Genomic DNA, 20259 nt, shown 5'->3' on the forward strand with positions numbered 1-20259 from the left:
ATCTCTGAATGATCCAATGTTGACCTAAATGACTAATGATGATAAATACAATCCACCTGTGTGTAATCAAGTCTCCGTATAAATGCACCTGCACTGTGATAGTCTCAGAGGTCCGTTAAAAGCGCAGAGCATCATGAAGAACAAGGAACACACCAGGCAGGTCCGAGATACTGTTGTGAAGAAGTTTAAAGCCGGATTTGGATACAAAAAGATTTCCCAAGCTTTAAACATCCCAAGGAGCACTGTGCAAGCGATAATATTGAAATGGAAGGAGTATCAGACCACTGCAAATCTACCAAGACCTGGCCGTCCCTCTAAACTTTCAGCTCATACAAGGAGAAGACTGATCAGAGATGCAGCCAAGAGGCCCATGATCACTCTGGATGAACTGCAGAGATCTACAGCTGAGGTGGGAGACTCTGTCCATAGGACAACAATCAGTCGTATAGTGCACAAATCTGGCCTTTATGGAAGAGTGGCAAGAAGAAAGCCATTTCTTAAAGATATCCATAAAAAGTGTCGTTTAAAGTTTGCCACAAGCCACCTGGGAGACACACCAAACATGTGGAAGAAGGTGCTCTGGTCAGATGAAACCAAAATTGAACTTTTTGGCAACAATGCAAAACGTTATGTTTGGCGTAAAAGCAACACAGCTCATCACTCTGAACACACCATCCCCACTGTCAAACATGGTGGTGGCAGCATCATGGTTTGGGCCTGCTTTTCTTCAGCAGGGACAGGGAAGATGGTTAAAATTGATGGGAAGATGGATGGAGCCAAATACAGGACCATTCTGGAAGAAAACCTGATGGAGTCTGCAAAAGACCTGAGACTGGGACGGAGATTTGTCTTCCAACAAGACACTGATCCAAAACATAAAGCAAAATCTACAATGGAATGGTTCAAAAATAAACATATCCAGGTGTTAGAATGGCCAAGTCAAAGTCCAGACCTGAATCCAATTGAGAATCTGTGGAAAGAACTGAAAACTGCTGTTCACAAATGCTCTCCATCCAACCTCACTGAGCTCGAGCTGTTTTGCAAGGAGGAATGGGAAAAAATGTCAGTCTCTCGATGTGCAAAACTGATAGAGACATACCCCAAGCGACTTACAGCTGTAATCACAGCAAAAGGTGGCGCTACAAAGTATTAACTTAAGGGGGCGGAATAATTTTGCACGCCCAATTTTTCAGTTTTTGATTTGTTAAAAAAGTTTGAAATATCCAATAAATGTCGTTCCACTTCATGATTGTGTCCCACTTGTTGTTGATTCTTCACAAAAAAATACAGTTTTATATCTTTATGTTTGAAGCCTGAAATGTGGCAAAAGGTCGCAAAGTTCAAGGGGGCCGAATACTTTCGCAAGGCACTGTACAGCTGGCTGGGTTTTCGTTGCATCGGCGAGATAGAATGGCTGCCTCCGGCAAGACAAGGGGTGTAGGACTGTGTCTATTTGTAAATAACAGCTTGTGTACGAAATCTAATACTAAGGAAGTCTCAAGGTTTTGGTCGCATGAGCCTGAGGATCTCGTGAAAAGCTGTAGACCGCACTATTTACCAAGAGAGTTTTCATCTATATTTTTCGTAGCTGTCTATTTACTACCACAAACCGATGCTGGCACTAAGACCGCACTCAACGAGCTGTATAAGGCCATAAGCAAACACATCCAGAGGCGGCGCTCCTAGTGGCCGGGGACTTTAATGCCGGGAAACTTAGATCCGTTTTACCTAATTTCTACCAGCATGTTACATGTGCAACCAGAGGGGAAAAAAACTTTAGACCACATTAAATCCACACACAGAGAAGTGTACAAAGCTCTCCCTCGCCCCCCATTTGGCATATCTGACCATAACTCTATCTTCCTAATTCCTGTTTACAAGCAAAAACTAAAGCAGGAAGCACCCTTGACTCGCTCAATACGGAAGTGGTCAGATGACGCAGATGCTAAGCTACAGGACTGCTTTGCTAGCACAGACTGAAATATGTTCTAGGATTCTTCCGATGGCATTGAGGAGTGAACCACATCAGTCACTGGCTTTATCAATAAGTGCATCGATGACGTCGTCCCCACAGTGACCGTACGTACACACCCCAACCAGAAGCCATGGATTACAGGCAACATCGCACTGAGCTAAAGGGTAGAGCTGCCGCTTTCAAGGAGCAGGACTCTAACCCAGACGATTATAAGAAATCCCGCTATGCCCTCCAACGAACCATCAAACAGGCAAAGCGTAAATGTGGCAGGCCATAGACTGTTCTCTCTGCGAAGGCTTCTTAACAGCTTCTACCCCCAAGGCATAAGACTCCTGAACAGCTAATCAAATGGCTACCCAGACTATTTGCATTGTCCCCCCATTTTTACAGTGCTGCTACGCTCTGTTTACGATCCATGCATAGTCACTTTTCCACTACCTACGTGTACATATTACCTCAACTACCTCAACTAACCTGTGCCCCCACACATTGACTCTGTACCGGTACCCCCAGGATATAGCCTCGCTACTGTTAATTTATTGTTGCTCTATAATTATTTGGTATTTTTCCATTTTATTTATTATTATTTATTATATATTTTTTTTTACATCATTTTATTTTAGTAAATACTTTTTAACACTTATTTTTCTTAAACGGTATTGTTGGTTAAGGGCTTGTAAGTAAACATTTCACTGTAAGGTCTACACTCTATTCGACGCATGTGACAAATAACATTTGATTTGATTTGAATACCTCTCATGATTTATCACGTTACCTTTATATCCAAGGTATCTCGAAGGCACACTTTTATTATTGACCTGGGTCACATTCATTAGGCACAAAATGTTAAACGTTTTTTTAAACGGTTTGCATCGGAACCGGCTAAAGCGTTTCTTATTGGATAAGTTCAGGTTGTCCTTAGCTATATCAGTACGTTTTCTTCTGTTTGGTGCCCTGCCGGTACCAAAACACTCACATGTCATATAATTAACAATGCATGTCATATCATCCTTGACAGATATAACTCAATGTGTATCTACTGATGGTGCTAAATTAGGTTTCCTGGATATTACGAAAGGTGTCCCGCAGGGGTCGATTCTGGGTCCTGTACTTTTTGCTATTTACATTACCAATATCGTCTGTAAAAAAAAACTGTAACCTGCACTTCTATGCCGGTGATACTGTTGTATGTGTTATTTCCCCCACGGTTGACCAGGCTGAGGTTGTATTCATTGTATTACAGAAATATTTTTACTGACCTGAAATTAGTATTGAATGTAGGTAAAACTAAGTTTATGCTGTTCTCTAGATCGCATACAATTAATTATGATGATTTAAGCATACAGGCCCTTCGGAAAGTATTCAGACCCTTTGACTTTATCCCACATTTTGTTACGTTATAGCCTTATTCTAAAATGGATTGAATAAAACATTTTTCTCAGCAATCGACACACAATACCCCATAATGACAAAGTGAAAACATGATTTTAGGAATGTTTGCAAATGTATTACAAATAAAAATCAGAAATACCTTATTCATAAGTATTCAGACCCTCGAAATTTAGCTCAGGTGCATCCTGTTTCCATTGATCATCATTGAGATGCTTCTACAACTTGATTGGAGTTCAAGCACTCATCCCTGTTTTCTCTACCAGAAAGTTGGTTGGCCCTCTTTGATGTCATGCAGGTTGATGCATTACTATGTTTTCATTTATAAAGCCTTTTTACAAAAAAAGTCCCACTGTACCTAACATCTTTACTAGACTTTAGACATTTGAGTTACCACACCCGGTCTCAGAGATGGTTAACTCTGGAAATTCCTTTGGTCTCTACGGAGTTAGGGAAATGAGCTTTTAGTTTTCTTGCACCTTATTTGAGGGGAAAAAATTCTGAATTGAACTAGATGCTCTGGTGCCTCTAGCACAATTCAGAAGGCTGATTGAGGACCTTACTAGAGATGAATGTTTGTTTTTTTATGACCATGTTACATACAGTGGGGCAAAAAAGTATTTAGTCAGCCACCAATTGTGCAAGTTCTCCCACTTAAAAAGATGAGAGAGGCCTGTAATTTTCATCATAGGTACACTTCAACTATGACAGACAAAATGGAGAAAAAAAAATCCAGAAAATCACATTGTAGAATTTTTTATGAATTTATTTGCAAATTATGGTGGAAAATAAGTATTTGGTCAATAACAAAAGTTTATCTCAATACTTTGTTATATACCCTTTGTTGGCAATGACAGAGGTCATTGTATATCTATTATTTTCTCTTTGGACTGGTGAGGATGCATAGATACACATTTTTCTACCCTCACCTCAGTTTCTCCTTTGTCCTGGATACCTGTACCACGCTGCAAAGGGATGTCAGAATGTGACATTTTCTTGATAACGCGGTATCTAGGATATACTGGATCTGTGAACATGCCTGCATATACTACTTCAGAAAAGCATCACCTCTGATATGACCAGTTAGCACCTAATAGTCCCTCTCAGCCCTGAAGAACAAAGTCCATCTCCACCAACAGCAGGTATAGGTCCTCTCATAGAATATAATCTATTTCAGTCTATTTTTACGGTTCCTCTCCCCAGTCAGTGCAGTTGTTTGCTATGCAGTGGTCTAACATTTCAAGGTTTTCGAACTGACGCTGGATGTTATGCAACGCCTGCTCTCGGGGACTCTGTAACGTAAGCAGAAGAGACAGGAATAGAGCAGAAACTGGCAGTGAGGCAGAGCAGGAGCCTGTTGTCTCCCCATAAAAGAGCAGGCACAGCCACTGTCCAGCCACTGGCTAGCTGATTAGACACCCTGCTGGCTTCTGTCCAACATGGCCCCCGACATGGCCCCCGACATGGCCCCCGACATTGCTGAGATGGACAGATAGCGGATGTCTGATTGCCGTTGAGTACATGGGAATAACCAAGGAAAACAATTTTATTTGTCAAGAGACCATGGGACTGATTGAGCACAGTTAAAGGGGATGGGCAGCAATTTGAATTAGTCTGGAAACAAAGGGGATATGGTTAGAAAAGGCAAATACACACATTTATATGTATTATTATTCACATACATTTACAATGGCAGGGCAGGTACTGCCATAAACCGTAGAACATAAGCAGAAGATCAAGAGACTGTCCTTATTACCCCAGCCTAGTATTTTCAAATCTAGAGAGAATATGGATCACAGATTTCCTTGTCTGAAACAGCTTGGGGTTAGGTCAGCATTTTACTATTAAACCATCATTCTGCCTCTAACAAAATATGTTCGTGTTTATACTCAGTCAGAAGACAAACCTCCGCTCCTTGTTGAAGTTACACTTCGCAAAGGAAGAAAGAAAGTATTGGGTTGGAAAGTGTCAACTAAGAACAGGGGGACGGACTGTTTCGTCACACTGACATTTAATTGCAACAGGCAGTATCATAAAGACCTGTTACATTCATTTGACAAAACCTCTGCTTCACTTTTCTCCATAGACAGGATACATCTACAAGTTTGTATGCGCTCGACAGTGCACTAGATGTCATTCTGCCGCTGAAGTTCAATTCCTTTGACAGCAAGGTACAGATTTATCAATTGCTTTAGGTGAGGAAGCCATCTTGTGGATATTTCATGTACTGACGATTTATCAACGAACACCTCAGCATCAGCATGACATTATCCCCCAAGTTGACAACTACTGCTAAAGGCCTAGCTGTCCCCCCCCCCCCCCCCCCCCCGCCCCCATTTCTTTCTTTGGCATTCCGTTAAAACATTTACATGAACAAGACCGTCAGGTTTGTTTTGGGAAACTGGCGGAAGCGGATGTTCTGTTTGAATCGGATGATGTGTCGAGTGGAGATGAGAGTGAGAAGAATTGGATTACAGTGGAGAATCCAGAAAGGAAATGAAAGAAGTAAGGAAGTAAATAACGAGAAGTGGGCTTATTTCGTTGTTGTTTTTTTTGTTGGTGTTTCTATGTGGTCATCCCCCCCCCCCCCCCCCCCCCCCCCCCCCCCCCCCCCCCCCCCCCCTTGGGTTGTGCCGTGGCGGAGGTCTTTGTGGGCTATACTCAGCCTTGTCTCAGGATGGTAAGTTGGTGGTTGAAGATATCCCTCTAGTGGTGTGGGGGCTGTGCTTTGGCAAAGTGGGTGGGGTTATATCCTTCCTGTTTGGCCCTGTCTGGGGGTGTCCTCGGATGGGGCCACAGTGTCTCCTGACCCATCCTGTCTCAGCCTCCAGTATTTATGCTGCAGTAGTTTGTGTCGGGGGGCTAGGGTCAGTTTGTTATATCTGGAGTACTTCTCCTGTCCTATTCGGTGTCCTGTGTGAATCTAAGTGTGTGTTCTCTAATTCTCTCCTTCTCTCTTTCTCTCTCTCGGAGGACCTGAGCCCTAGGACCATGCCCCAGGACTACCTGACATGATGACTCCTTGCTGTCCCCAGTCCACCTGGCCGTGCTGCTGCTCTAGTTTCAACTGTTCTGCCTTATTATTATTCGACCATGCTGGTCATTTATGAACATTTGAACATCTTGGCCATGTTCTGTTATAATCTCCACCCGGCACAGCCAGAAGAGAACTGGCCATCCCACATATGCTCTCTCTAATTCTCTCTTTCTTTCTCTCTCTCGGAGGACCTGAGCCCTAGGACCATGCCCCAGGACTACCTGACATGATGACTCCTTGCTGTCCCCAGTCCACCTGGCCGTGCTGCTGCTCCAGTTTCAACTGTTCTGCCTTATTATTATTCGACCATGCTGGTCATTTATGAACATTTGAACATCTTGGCCATGTTCTGTTATAATCTCCACCCGGCACAGCCAGAAGAGGACTGGCCACCCCACATAGCCTGGTTCCTCTCTAGGTTTCTTCCTAGGTTTTGGCCTTTCTAGGGAGTTTTTCCTAGCCACCGTGCTTCTACACCTGCATTGCTTGCTGTTTGGGGTTTTAGGCTGGGTTTCTGTACAGCACTTTGAGATATCAGCTGATGTACGAAGGGCTATATAAATAAATTTGATTTGATAAAATTGTAGACGCGATAGATGAGGTGGCGTCAGTGAAAATAACAAGAAATTGCCGACTGACCCGTATGGTGGTTGGAGTGAGGAAGCCCCCCTCTATCCATTATTTTGTTATTTGAAGAAGAGTATCTCCCTTCGTACCTATATTTGGGTTATGTGAGATATCCGGTAAGGAGCCTTCATGCACAAACCCTTGCAGTGTGATAAATGTAACCTATTTGGACATGTGTCAAGTGTATGTAGATGGGAGGAGTATCCATATGCCATTTGAGGCAAAATTCTGCAAAAGTGGTGGCGATCATGCACCTGAATTCATCAAGTACCCTGATAGGGTAGCAAGGGTAGCAAGAGCAAGGGCTGTTCGGCACGTCGCCTCTCCGTAGGGAGTGAGAAGAGTGGAAGAAGGGAGTGACGTTAAAAGAAACCTGGGATGTTGCATATTAAAACGTTTTTGGGGGGATTCAGGGATTTTACAGCAGAGGCATTGCAAGGAATCCTGTCGATGAATGTTCAGTCCACACAGGCACCCCCGAGCCTGTCTAGGGATGTGCTTTGGATTGTCATTGAAAGGGTGGGGATACATTTGTACTTTTTTTTATTGGGTTGTATATGATGTTGGTATCCACCCTCCCAATGGATTTATTTTCACTACCTGTACAGTAGGTGGCGCCATTACACCAATAGATACAGTCTGCCATAAAACCATAAAGAAGAAGAAGACACTGACGTCTTTTGGAATGGTGTGGGTCTTCATTCCTCAGCACATTGTTTGTTCTTCTCAGAAGATTTACACTTTAGCACCTAAATACACAGATTTTAGGGGCCGATTTAATCCGCATAGTGGAAGATCCACGATATAACGCAATTTAAATTTAAAGAGCAACTGCCAATAAAAAACAACTACTCATTTAGGAAGCAGCCTACAGTGCATTTGGAAAGTATTCAATCCCCTTGACTTTTTTCACATTTTGTTATGTTATAGCCTTACTCTAAAATGTATTAAATCGTTTATTTTCCTCATTAATCTACACACAATACCCCATAACCACAAAGTAAAAACAGGTTTTTAGATTTTTGGTATATTTAAAAAAAATATTACGTTTACATAAGTATTCAGGCCCTTTATTCAGTACTTTGAAGCACCTTTGGCAGCGATTACAGCCTCAAGACTGCTTGGGTATGGCGCTACAAGCTTGGCACACCAGTATTTGGGGAGTTTCTCCCATTCCTCTCTGCAGATCCTCTCAAGCTCTGTCAGGTTGGATGGGGAGCGTCGCTGCACAGCTATTTCCAGGTCTCTCCGGGGATGTTCGATCGGGTTCAAGTCCGGGCACTGGCTGGGTCACTCAACATTCAGAGACTTGTCCCGAAGCCACTTCTGCATTGTCTTGGCTCTGTGCTTAGGGTCATTGTCCTGTTGGAATGTGAACCTTCGCCCCAGTCTGAGGTCCTGAGCGCTCTGAAGAAGGTTTTCATCAATGCTCTCTCTGTACTTTGCCGTTCATCTTTGCCTCATTCCTGACTAGTCTCCTAGTTCCTTCCACTGAAAGGGAAGGTGCCAGGTTTCCTAAAGATGTGACGCTTGACCTTCAGGCCAAAGAGTTCAATCTTGGTTTCATCAGAGCATATAATCTGGTCCTTTAGGTGCCTTTTGGCAAACTCCAAGCGGGCTGTCATGTGCCTTTTACTGAGGAGAGACTACCTTCTGGCCACTTTACCATAAAGGCCTGATTGGTGGAGTGCTGAAGAGATGGTTGTCCTTCTGGAAGGTTCTCCTATCTCCACAGAGGTACTCTGGAGCTCTGTCAGAGTGACCATCGGGTTCTTGGTCACCGCCCTGACTAAGGCCCTTCAACCCCGATTGCTCAGTTTGGCCGGGCGGCTAGCACTAGGAAGAGTCTTGGTCATTCCAAACGTCTTCCATTTAAGAATGGTGGAGGCCACTGTGTTCTTGGGGACCTTCAATGTTGCAGACATGTTTTGGTACCCTTCCCCAGATCTGTGCCTTGACACAATCCTGTCTCGGAGCTCAACAAACAATTCCTTCGACCTCATGGCTCTGACTTGCACTGTCAACTGTGGGACCTTATATAGAGAAGTGTGTACCTTTCCAAATCATGTCCAATCAATTTAATTTACCACAGGTGGACTCCAATCAAGTTGTAGAAACATCTCAAGGATGATCAATGGAAACAGGATGCACCTGAGCTAAATTTCAAGTCTCATAGCAAAGGGTCTGAATATTATGTAAATAAGGTATCTGTTTTTATATTTAATACATTTACAAACATTTCTACACACCTGCTTTCACTGTGTCATTATGGGGTATTGTGTGTAGATTGATGACAATTTTTATTTATTTAATCAATTTTAGAATAAGGCTGTAACGTAACAAAAATGTGGAAAAAATCAAGGGGTCTGAATGCTTTCCGAAAGCACTGTATGTGGCATCAATCTGAGTCAGAAATATTTATTCTAATTTCAAAATTGACTACTAAGTGTATATATGATAATTTTGGTCATGAAGTCAGTCTTGTCCAAAACAGAGTTTTGTGAGACTCGTCGTCGGGACTGCATCACAACGCAAATTAAGGTTGGGTTTGTTTCAATCTGGTCCACATGCCCACAGCTGGCAACACACAAGTAGTCATAAATTCGAAGTGCAGCTGCACCAGACCGATCTAAATGCATGTGGTAAATTTGGGTTGACTTTGGATATCTTGATGAGGCGAGCTAGGGACCATCGGTAAATTACACAATGTACATGGGACAATATGCTAAAATTGCAATAGTTCCAAATTTCAATGACTTAACAACTCAAACCAACTATGAATTGTATTACATAAATTCATAGACATATGCAGTACCAGTCAAAAGTTTGGACACTCCTACTCATTCAAGGGTTTTTCTTTATTTTACTATTTTCTACAATGTAGAATAATAATGGAGACATAAAAACGATGAAATAACACACATGGAATCATGTAGTAGCATGTTAAACAAATCAAAATATATTTTATAATTGAGATTCTTCAAAGTAGCCACCCTTTGCCTTGATGACAGCTTTTGCACACTCTTGGTATTCTCTCAACCAGCCTCATGAGGTAGTCACCTGGAATGCATTTCAATTAACAGGTGTGCCTTGTTAAAAGTCAATTTGTGGAATTTCTTTCCTTCTTAATGTGTTTGAGCAAATCAGTTGTGTTGTGACAAGGTAGGGGTGGTATACAGAAGATAGCCCTATTTGGTAAAAGACCAAGTCCATATTATTGCAAGAACAGCTCAAATACACAAAGAGAAACTACAGTCCATCATTACTTTAAGACATGAAGGTCAGTCAATCTGGAACATTTCAAGAACTTTGAACGTTTCTTCAAGTGCAGTCGCAAAAACCATCAAGCGCTATGATGAAACTGGATCTCATGAGGACCGCCACAGGAAAGGAAGCCCCAGAGTTTCCTCTGCTGCAGAGGATACGTTCATTAGAGTTAAATGCACCCCAGATTGCAGCCCAAATAAATTATTTACAGAGTTCAAGTAAGACACATCTCAACATCAACTGTCCAGAGGAGACTGCATGAATCAGGCCTTCATGGTCAAATTGCTGCAAAGAAACCACTACTAAAGGACACCAATAATAAGAAGAGACTTGCTTGGGCCAAGAAACACAAGCAATGGACATTAAACCGGTGGAAATCTGTCCTTTGGTCTGATGAGTCCAAATTTGCTGGTGACACTGTCAGTGATTCATTTATAATTCAAGGCACACTTAACCAGCATGAGTACCACAGCATTCTGCAGCGATACACCCATCAGGTTTGCACTTAGTGGGACTATCATTTGTTTTTTCAACAGAACAATGACCCAAAACACACCTCCAGGCTGTGTAGGTTTATTTGACCAAGGAGAGTGATGGAGTGCTACATCAAATGACCTGGCCTCCACAATCACCAGACGTCAACCCAATTGAGATGGTGTGAAATGAGTTTGACCGCAGAGTGAAGGAAAACAAGTGCACAGCATATGTGGGAACTCCTTCAAGACTGTTGGAAAAGTATTCCTCCTGAAGCTGGTTGAAATAAATACTCTGTATTTGAGCTGTTCTTGCCATAATATGGACTTGGTATTTTACCAAATAGGGCTATCTTCTGTATACCACCCCTACCTTGTCACAACACAACTGATTGGCTCAAACACATTAAGAAGGAAAGAAATTCCACAAATTAACTTTTAACAAGACATACCTGTTAATTGAAATGCATTGGTTGAGAGAATGCAAAGCTTGTGCAAAGCTGTCATCAAGGATAATGGTGGCTACTTTGAAGAATCTAAAATATATTTTGATTTGTTTAACACTTTTTTGGTTACTACATGATTCCATGTGTTACTTCATAGTTTGTCTTCACGATTATTCTACAATGTAGAATTAAAGAAAACCCCTTGAATGATTATGTGAAAGCATTTAATGAGAACTAAAAAGGTGTGCAACGTGAAAATAGTGTCTCATTTACATTGTATAATTTATTGATGGTCCTTAATTAGCCCCAGGGACAGGCTTTACAAAGTTCAACCAACTTTAACACCTGCAAACCCACACACACCCTAAAACCAATTTACGTTTGAGTTCAGTCATGGCCGCTAGCATCCTTTAATTAATGACACAAATCTAAAAGGAGGCAAAATCAGGACATGCAGTCACCTTTTAAAGGTAATTCCCAATTGAACAGACATATGCAGCGTTTACCACACATCGAATCGAGCCCCTAATTCAATTTCACTGGCACCAGAGTCGATCAACATATTAAACAGTAGATTAGACCACCTATAAGAAAACCACACAACAATCTAATCAGTACTCCAGTAATCACATTGATTTTATTCTTACAAATAACTCCATTCTTTCTAACATGAAAATAATTAGTGTTAGGTTCAATTCTGATTAAAAAGGTGTTTGTTAGTGTCTGTTAGCTTTCTCGGCCAAATAGTGCATGTCTGATTTAAGCAACAACCTCACACAATGCATACATAGTTTGACGATTCAATTGACACATGCTAAGTGTGTTTTTACGCGTGTGTAGTTGCACATAGACAGTAGTTCCTGTCCATCCTAAGACACTGGAGTACAGCTGCTTTTGATCAGAATCAGCTGCTTCTTCCAAGGAGCAGTCACAATGACAAAATGACAACGGAAAATCTGGAACGAGAGAGAGAGAGGAAAGGAGTTTTGTCATTAGGGAGTCAGCATAGCAGAGAAACTTCCATATCCAAGTTCTTTGTGATAAGGACCGTTACCAAGGCAAATAGTGCAAACATGCACAGCCTCTGTGCTATTAGCACTAACTCAACCCCCTTAACAAGAGATTAGATTAAAGACTAAATACTGATCGCTCTCGAAGGACTTTCACTGCCTCAAAAAAACATGTCGACCCCAGTCTGAAATGCAAGGCTCTCTCAAAGCCATTCTTGAAATGAATTCAGAAAATATTTACATCTTCCATCTCTATCAGAAGGAAATGTAGTTTATTTTATACCTATTGGTAATGGACGTTCAGGTCTGCCCTCACCCTCTCTTTCTATGCCCCCCCCCCCCCTCTTTCTCATGCCCCCCCCCCCCCCCCCCTTCTCATGCCCCCCCCCCCACCCTCTTTCTCATGCCCCCCCCCCCCCCCTCTTTCTCATGCCCCCCCCCCCCCCCCCTCTTTCTCATGCCCCCCCCCCCCCCCCCTCTTTCTCATGCCCCTAAATTAAATCCAGAAAATACATGCTGCAAATACCGAGCGGGTTCAAGATGTGGTTGAGGCATACCTGGGTGTTGGAATTGTCTGGAGAACAGAAGGAGGACTGGCAACCTCTCACCTCCACGTCAATATCGTACTGACCTGCACCGACCTCCTGAGAGAGCCACACCTTAGTTCAGATTCACTTGTGCGTTAAAGGGCTTTCAACAAGACATCGGACGCAGAGCAAACACAAGCAATTGCAAAATCATACTTCAATGTACAATGCAAATGCAACAAAGCTGTGTTTATCTAGTTGGGAAATGAAAATAAAATGTACAGAATTAGGGAAAAAAAACATATGTAAAAATACTAACTCTCGAATCACCATACCTAGAAAGAAGAAAATGCACTACCTAAATCTTTATTAGGAGTTGCAGTCTTTACGAACAGATTGCCCATAAGGTATGATCCCTTAAAATCAATTATGAGCTGGCGAGACTGCTGTCAAACAGGGGGGTCTCTCACCTCTCTGTGGACAGAGTGGAACTTGGTAATGTTGTGGAGCTGATGAGTCTGGCTGTGGAAGTTGAAGCTCTTGATGCCGAAGGCAACACAGGCCTGTACCTCTGGGTCAGCTGGGTCCACATCCTGCCCAAGAGGTGCCGCAGTGGCCATGGCTGACAGGAGGAAGAAAGAGCAGAGGAAATGCCAGAAGTAGAACATATTCGGTCTGGTTAGTAACAGGTTTTCACAAGACTTAGAGAGACTCTCTGGCTGGCACCAAGAAGGGCGGCACCAGAATATACACTGTATGTACACAGAAACTCACACGCACGCCCACGCTGGTTTGTCAGTAGCTTAATCTGTTTAGTGAGCTGTGTTTGTGTGAGCCTTTGATACTTCTGTCTTGTGTAGGACTCAGACAGTAATCAGTTTAGTGGGTTAGGTTTGAATATCTCATGTTAGGCATGGCCTGCAGTAACACATGGTGAGGTCAGTGGCTGGATAGGCACTGGCAATTATCAACACACAAATGAACCTTGATGATGGCCAAGTTCACCATACAACAGATACTGTAGCTTCAACAACCAGGGTGACATGATGAGTTGGCTATTTGAAACCGCAGTGTAGTGCTAGGGCAAAAATCTAAATATGCACCCAGGTTGGGGGGGGGGGGGGGGGGTGCTGGCATACGCTATTAACTGAAATTGAGAAACGATTTGATGTAGCCATCTGCAATTTTAACCAATAGGTGGCACTAAAGACCAATATATGGACACATTTGTAAAAGTCAAGCTAACGTTGTTCAGCCTACTACTTACTGTAGGGGGAGAGAGGGTGAGAGAATGACCTGTGATAAAGACTGTGATGAAGACAACGTCAGTGGCTTGCTGGTGCCAGAGCACAGCTTGTGATCAATCACAATTCATGGCATTGTCTGGAGGAATGGCCATACCACAGGGACTGGGGAGATTTTCAGGATAAAAGAAACAGAATGGAGCTAAGCACAGGCAAAATCCAAGAGGAAAAAACAGGCTTTTCTCCAGAGACTGGGGAACTAATTCACCTTTCAGCAAGACAATGACCTAAACACAAGACAGAATCTGCTGTTGCTTACCAAGAAGACAGTGAATGCTCCTGAGTGGCCTAGTTAGAGTTTTGACTTAACTCTGCTTGAAAATCTATGGTGAGACTTGAAAATGGCAGTCTAGCAATGATCAACAACCAAACTGTCAGAGCTTGAAGAATTTTGAAAATAATAAATGGGCAAATATTGCACAATCCATGTGAGCAAAGCTCTTAGGGGCCAATCCCGATTTAGGAATTTATGCCTGTCCTACTCACTTCTCTGTATTTGGTGTTCAGACTTGCCTTGTTCAGTCATGTATTGCGCCCTGCAGGTGTGGCTACCTTTGCACACTCTGACTACATTTCATTCAACCACTGAAAACCCTCCCACTTTCTGGCCAACAGATTTTCCTGTGGAGTTTTCATTCAGTAGGGTTTTCAGTACATTTATCTGACGCCACCCCCTTAAATACGGTGCACTTTTAATTATAATTTGTCGACAGACTCAATAGAATACATTCTTAGAACGGGTTCAGAATATAGGAACCAATACAGCCCCACAGAGGAGGTGTCATAATACCCATAAAACCTAGCGGTCAAACAGGGAAATGGTTTCCCATAGGGGACAACCATGCAAATCTCTCTCGGTCAAGGTGGCCTTTATCAATACATTCGGCTCTATTTACTTTCAGATTCAAAAATGCTAATTAGGATCAAAGTAGACATCATGCAAAACTACAAATCCATGCATATCATCTCTAGCTGATACCTTTGCTAACAGGTATTGTGTCAGTTTAAAACTTGCGCAAGACAGTTCACAGAATTGTCCATTTAAAGAAATGTAACCAATTCATTCATTACTATATTTGCTAACATTAGATAGTTAATCCAGAGATTCTTAACTAAGCCTTGATTCGGCCTTCTCGTACAGATCATCATGGCATTTGTAGTTCTTTATGATAGCCACATTAGCAGCTAATTAACATTTCATTTTGGGGGAGGGAGGGGGGTAAATACAGGTGAATATATTGATAAAAGTCACCTTGTCCTATAGAGATTTACATGGTTATCAAAAGGTCACACCAGGGTAAGCACAAAACACAGCCCTTATTTTAAAAGTTTCTAAAAATCCCCTATGGGAAAAATGATTGGTGGAAAACGAATGGAACCATTTCCCCTGTTTGACTGCTAGGTTTTATGGGTGTTATGACTCATACTGTGGTACTCTATGAAAGAAACCAATCTATGCATTTTCAGCACCAACTGGTAGTTAAAAATACTCTGATTTTGTAGACTATTTAGGCACATTTTAGGGTTAGGAAAGTATGTATGGATCATTAATAGAACCGTTTGGAGATCCTTTACGCACGAAATACTGTATATTACACCAATCAAAAATACAGTGGTTTGATTAATCCGGAAAATTGTTAGATTAAAATTAAACCCATTAACTATTGGAAGGTGGAAAAAAAGTGTACAATGGGGGTTGAACAATAATCCTAAAAATCTACCCTAATTCTCACTGATCATGGACAATAGTCAAATCGTCGTGAACCGTGCTTCCGGCTCCCGATTTAACCTGCTACGTGAGTTCCATGATGATTCAATTAGGCTACATGCCCGAAATTATTGCACAACGTTAGCCTTTTATAATTCACTAATTCATTTACAAGGACGTGACAGAGGAAAGAAAGGTAAACGGAATGGAATGATGCGAAAATAAATGTATCTGGGTATTACTGACGGTGGCTCCCGATAGTGGAGCCGGTTCACGACGACTTTTATAATAAAACGGAGAAAAGCCCGGGTATATAATTAAAACATTTTAATGCGCTTACGTCAAATTGAGAGGTTCAGCCCTACAGAAGCCTATAGCTTGGGTCTACAAATTTCATCCAAGCAAATTATGATGGCTCACAAATCGATTTCGGAATAATGGCACAGCTAGCTATTTATATCCAAGTTCACTGTGGACAAGGGGCCGCAATACATGTCATGTTTATATGATTTTCAGTTTGCTTCAATATGTCTGGTTTCACAGGGATCATCTAAAACAATTGCTATGTGTATTTACAATCCCCCTTTCCAAACTGATTACTAATTTACCGAGCTCTTATCAATCGAGATGATCAAATTGTCAATGACAGTGCATGGAGGATGGTCTTATTTCTACCGGAATTATTAGGGAGTTAAATCAAGGTCAGAATACAGTCTATCTGTAGACACACCTCCGCCACACTTTCATTCATTTGAGCTCCACCTCAAAACGCTTAAAATCAATGTCAGAATATGCATAGAGAGAAAAGTGCATAACCCGGGTCGGAATCTGGCCCTTACTCAAAATAACTCAAAGCTGTAATTGCTGCCAAAAGGTGTTTATAACATGTACTGATTGACTCAGGTGGGTGAATACTTAGCTAATTTATGTGCGTTGTTAGTGGTTAATTAAGTCATGTTATTGTTTATATTTTTATTTTTCAGCTTTGACATGATTGTTTTGTGTAGATTGACAAAAAAAATGGCAAATCAAATCCATCTCAATCTCACTGTGTAACACAAACAAATGTGAAGAATTCCAAAGGGGTGAATACTTATGATGAGCACTGTAGCCTATTCAATTTCATGCCCAAATCATCTTATACAATTTTAAACCATAAACAATAACCCAGTACATGTTTGTCTACTTCTAAAGGTATTCGTCGACATTTCCATAACTACAATTATCAGCGGAGGCTGCTGAGGGGAGGACGGCTCATTATAATGGCTGGAATGGAGAACATGGAATGTTATCAAACACATGGAAGCCACGTGTTTGATACCATTCCATTAATTCTGGTCCATCCATTTACTATGAGCCTTCCTCCCCTTAGAAGCCTCCACCGGTCGATTAATTCTTTGCGAGATTACGAGATGAGATGACCAGAGCACCATAACAATGAATATAGACCTACCATTGCCATCATCTTTGGGCGTTTCTGTAATTCTATCCTCTTATTCCAGGCTCAAAACTACTACACTGAACAATAAAATCCCAAACATTTTCCAGATGCACAAAAAGGCTATTTCTCTCAAATCTAGTGTGGACATTTGTTTACATCCCTGTTAGTGAGCATTTCTCATTTGCCAAAATAATCCATCCAATTGACAGGTGTGGCATATCAAGAAGCTGATTAAACAGTATGATCATTACACAGGTGTTCCTTGTTCTAGGGACAATAAAAGGCCACTCTAAAATGTGCAGTTTTGTCACATAACATAATGCCACAGATGTCTCAAGTTGAGGGAGCATGCAATTGGCATGCTGACTGCTGGAATGTCCGCCAGAGAATATAATGTTAATTTCTCTACCATTAGCCGCCTCCAATGTCATTTTAGAGAATTTGGCAGTACAACCGCAGACCATGTGGATGGCATCGTGTGGGCGAGCGGTTTGCTGATGTCAACATTGTGAACAGAGTGTCCCGCGGTGGGATTAAGGTATGGGCAGGCATAAGTTACGGACAACGAACACAATTGCGTTTTATCGATGGCAATTTGAATGCACTGAAATGCCGTGATGCGATCCTGAGGCCCATTTTTTTTAAAGGTATCTGTGGCCAATAGATGCTTATGTGTATTCCGAGTCATGTAAAATCCATAGATTAGGGCCAAATGAATTTATTTCAATTGACTGATTTCCTCATATGAATTGTAACTCAGCAAAATCTTTTAAATTGTTTCATGTTGCATTTTTATATTTTTGTTCGGAATATTTGACCTAAGACAAGCACCCCATTAAAACCTATACCACCAGACCTAAATACTAAGGCAACGATGGTTTTATGACCAATAATGTATCATTTACTTATTCAACATTTTGTTGTGTTAGAGCCTGAATTCAAAATAAATTACTGTTTTTTTCCCCTCCCTCACCCATCTACACAAAACCACATAATGACAGTGAAAACAAGTTAAGACATTTTTGCAAATGTATCAAATTAATTACAGCAATATCTAATTTACATAAGCATTCACACCCGAGTCAATACTTTGGAGACGCACCTTTGGAGACGATTACAGCTTTGTGTCATCTTGGGTATGTCTATCAGCATTACACATCTGGATTTGGGGATTTTCTCAAGCTCTGTTAAGTTAGATTGCTGTTCACTTGCAAACCCCAATCTTCGTCTTTCCAAAGATTGTCTGGACTTTTGTCTGGGCCACTCCAGGACTTTCACATTCTTGTTCTGAAGTCATTCCAGCGTTGCTTTGGCTGTTAGCTGGTCCTGTTGGAACATACATCTTCCCCAGTCTAAGGTTGATTGCACTATTTGGCTCCATTCATTGTTCCCTCTATTCTTACCAGTCTCTCAGTCCCTGACTCTGAAAAGCATCTCCATATCACGTTGCTACCACCACTGTGCTTCATGGTAGGGATGGTGATAGATGGGTGATGAGCTGTGCCAAGTTTTTCTCCAGACATAGCTCTTTTCATTCAGGACAAAAGAGTTACATTTTTTGTATCATCAGACTACAATCTTTTGTATTATGCTCAGACTTTCTCGTGCCTTTTTGCAAACTCCAGGTCATGTGCCTTTTTCTCAGGACTGGTTTCTGTCTGGCCACTCTCCCATAAAGCCCAGATTGTTGAAATGCTGTCGGGAACGGTTGTCCTTCTGGCAGGTTCTCTCATCTCAGCCAAGGAACTCTGTAGTTTTGTCAGAGTGGTCATTGGGTTGTTGGTCACCTCCCTGACCAAGGTCCTTCTTGCCTGGTTGCTCAGCTTGGTCAGACGGCCAGCTCTAGGCAGAGTTTGGGTAGCTCCATATTTCTTTTCAATTTCCAAATGATGGAGACCACTGCACTCCACTGTGCAGTTGATAACCAAAGTAATAAATGCCACTAAGTCCACCTTCTTCACACGCAACATGTCAGGATCCCTCTGTTGACAAGGAACATCTGGTGTCTCATCTACTCCTACTACCATTACTTCTTCAACTTCACTCCTTTTCTTCCACTCTCACCGCCTCTGGATAGCAGCCCTTATTCTTGACACCTCTGTCTCCTTCAGGTATGTGGGTCCATGTTCACCACAATTGCAGCTTTTAGATTCAGCCTGCTCATACTGTAATACTCCCCCGTTTGGGCATGAAGGCTCTCACAGGGAATCTCATATTACCCAAATACATGCCCCCCCCCATGAAACATGGCTGGGTCTTTCAGCATGACAATGATCCCAAACACACCGCCCAGGCAACGAAGGAGTGGCTTCGTGAGAAGCATTTCAAGGTCCTGGAGTGGCCTAGCCAGTCTCCAGATCTCAAGGGAGTTGAAAGTCTGTGTTGCCCAGCAACAGCCCCAAAACATCACTGCTCTAGAGGAGAGCTGCATGGAGGAATGGGCCAAAATACCAGCAACAGTGTGTGAAAACCTTGTGAAGACTTACAGAAAACGTTTGACCTCTGTCATTGCCAAAGGGTATACAACATAAGTATTGAGATAAATAAGTATTTTGTCAATAACAAAAGTTTTCCAACATAATTTGCAAATACATTCATTAAAAATCCTACAATGTGATTTTCTGGATTTTTTCCCCCTCATTTTGTCTGTCATAGTTGAAGTGTACCTATGATGAAAATTACAGGCCTCATCTTTTTAAGTGGGAGAACTTGCACAATTGGTGGCTGACTAAATACTTTTTTGCCCCACTGTATATTGATTGTTAGCTAGTGGTGGCTAAAGTTAGCTGAAGTTGTAATGGTTGTTGTGACGACCATCTGTCGAATTCTCTTTGCTCTTGTTTTCCTTAATAGGCTGTCGGTGGGCGGAGCCAGGAGGGTCGTCAGCGAAATGGGACACACCTGGGCCCAGGTGAATTCTGGGATAAATACACCTCTTTCCCATTCATTGAGGAGGCTTTCTCCATGCAGACACATTGTTGATTGGATTGGTTGCTTGGGCACCTTTCAACACCACTCATTATCACATCTATGCATGAAAACACTCACTTACACT

The sequence above is a fragment of the Oncorhynchus clarkii genome, chromosome 7 (assembly GCF_045791955.1).
Source record: "Oncorhynchus clarkii lewisi isolate Uvic-CL-2024 chromosome 7, UVic_Ocla_1.0, whole genome shotgun sequence".
Lineage (NCBI taxonomy): Eukaryota > Metazoa > Chordata > Actinopteri > Salmoniformes > Salmonidae > Oncorhynchus > Oncorhynchus clarkii.